This window comes from Petromyzon marinus, unplaced genomic scaffold (assembly GCF_048934315.1).
Source record: "Petromyzon marinus isolate PM22_M1 ecotype Great Lakes invasive population unplaced genomic scaffold, UKy_Petmar_22M1.pri1.0 PM_G_Scaffold_26, whole genome shotgun sequence".
Taxonomy (NCBI): domain Eukaryota; kingdom Metazoa; phylum Chordata; class Hyperoartia; order Petromyzontiformes; family Petromyzontidae; genus Petromyzon; species Petromyzon marinus.
This window is the reverse complement of record NW_027422828.1, coordinates 1,045,001-1,047,500: the sequence shown is the minus strand read 5'-3', so window position 1 is coordinate 1,047,500 and position 2,500 is coordinate 1,045,001. Positions and strand designations below refer to the sequence as shown.

The following is a 2,500-nucleotide window of genomic DNA, read 5'->3' as shown; positions in this document are numbered from 1 at the left end:
CTCCTGCGTGTATTGCACGGAAAACAAGTGGCTTCCCGTGTGGCAGTCGTGTCCTGGGGTTTCGCAACGCAACTCCACAAGATCTACAACAAAGAGACTGACGCCAAAGGGGATTTAAACCGCCAAATCGTACATTGGGTCTCACTACAATTTCTTTTACGTGTATTTTTTTTCCTAAGTGTACTTGCAATTCTTCTCTGCTCTTTCTGCATTGATTGCATATCGTATGCAAATAAGTGAATTAACCACCACCGTGTAACTATATGATGATGTTACAGCTGAGCCCTCTATCATACCAATGTACTAATCTGGTATGGTGCAGGCATGCCTTATTTGCGTAACGATCTTTGCTGATTAGTTCAGTCGGCTGATGGTGGGTTCAGGCGAAACATTTATATATTGGTTAAATCAAAACGAAACACTGAAACTTTCACCACAGTTTTCCATTACACCAGTTGTATTGCTAGAAGTGCAAATCGAAGGAGTCAATTTTGCCCGACGATTAGCTGCCGATGTGCGGTGAAAAAGCTGATCACAATAGCATACACTTGGGCCGACAACCCTGTGTGCTATAAACGTAAGTCGCGAATTATAAAGAAAATAAACCGGACGGACTACTCGGTGACGAACTAACATCGCTCATGAATGAGCGATTAACAGACGAGCTGACTACGGAATTTATCCTTTCGGACATGTTTTCATGGGACTACCCATGCACAGATCAGAACAAATGTTATCCATGCAATCTTGTTTTCCTAGACCATAGAACTTGGTCATCACATATGACACGGGTACATCCGCACGCAAACAAAACGTATAAATGTCGAATTTGTAATCGCACAGCAGATAGCATACACAAGATAGCGTCACACTACGGAAGAACTTGCAAAAGTTTAATAGGTAAAACTAGTGCTATAACCACCACAATTGAGGAAACACTATTTAGTTGTTCATATTGTAGCAGAGGTTTTACTACGAAAACAGGTTTAGGGGTACATACTAGACGAACTCATCCGACAGAACATGAAGCTAGACTACAGCAAAACGCACCAGGAAGGAAAGTTAGATGGGGAGAAGAAGAGGTAGAAATTATGGCCCATAAAGAAGCCCAACAGAATGATGAGGACATAAACATGAATCAACTAATACAGAACTCAGTTATGCCACACAGAACGCTAGAAGCGATTAAAGGGAAGCGGAGAAATATCAAGTATAAGGAATTGGTAAGGACATTGAAAGAAACCACCTATAAGGTAGAAAATCAATGCCTTGTTAACTTAGTTTTACCGACAACATCGGAAATAACAACTACACCTTCTGAAGGAGATCAGCCAGCAATAAGGGCCGAAAAAGAACAATCACTGACAGCAGCTGAGGATCTTCAGGTCATAATTACCGATCTAAAGATCGAGAATTTAAGTCACAATCAGGCGTTACTGCTACTCAATTCTCATGTAGAAAAGTTTTTAAATAGAAGTAAACCAATTAATAGGAAAGATCGTGTAAACCAACAGGAGAAAGATGAGAATAGGCATCGAAGACAATCAAAGCAAACTAAATACAGGAGGTATCAATATTTATACCATACGAACAAGAAAGCTCTATTAGACGAGATTACTTCAGATAGATCGGGGCCAAGTATATACCCAACTGAAGAAAGCATACGGGGAACATTCGTTACTTTATTCGAGTCAAACTCTCCTCCAGATAATATACCCTTTAAATTAAAAAACGACCAATCCTGCATCGATATCGTAAAAGCAATCACCTTAGATGAGTTGATTAAGACCCTAGCAATTATGAAGGATAAGTCACCTGGACAGGACAACATTATTCTTAGCGATCTTAGGACTTTACCAATAAAATATTTACTAGATATCTTAAATATCATCCTTTATTTACAGGATATACCACAAATATGGAAACAACACAGAACAAGACTTATACCTAAAACTAAAGAGGATTTAGAAAAACCCTCAAATTGGAGACCCATAACCATCTCATCAATTGTAATTAGGCTATTACACAAAATTTTAAGTTATCGTCTAGGACAGCAATTAAAGCTTAATTACAGGCAGAAAGCATTCCTCCCGGTAGACGGATGTTTCGAAAATAGTGCATTACTACACTTCATCATACACAACGCCAGGCAAAAGCACGAAAACACGCAAATAGTGTCAATAGACCTCAGTAAGGCATTCGATTCTGTCAGCCACGAATCGATTATTAGAGCCTTAAAGCGATTTAACTTATCAAAGGAATCAACAACGTACTTGACCAACATCTATAAGTGTAATCTAACTGATATTGTATTTGGATCGACAACAATGCGTAACATAAATCTAAAAAGAGGCGTAAAGCAAGGTGATCCACTTTCACCGCTACTATTTAACATGATTATGGATGAACTATTGGATAACTTGCCGACATATATAGGAGTTAATGTAGGAAATCAGAAAGTAAATTCAATGATGTTTGCAGACGACCTTATACTATTTGC

General features: G+C 38.7%; 1 pseudogene; it reads left to right on the top strand.

Moving 5' to 3' along the window:
• LOC142913801 (28S ribosomal RNA) overlaps positions 1-2,500 on the top strand; it is an 8,980-nt pseudogene that overhangs the window by 3,743 nt on the left and 2,737 nt on the right.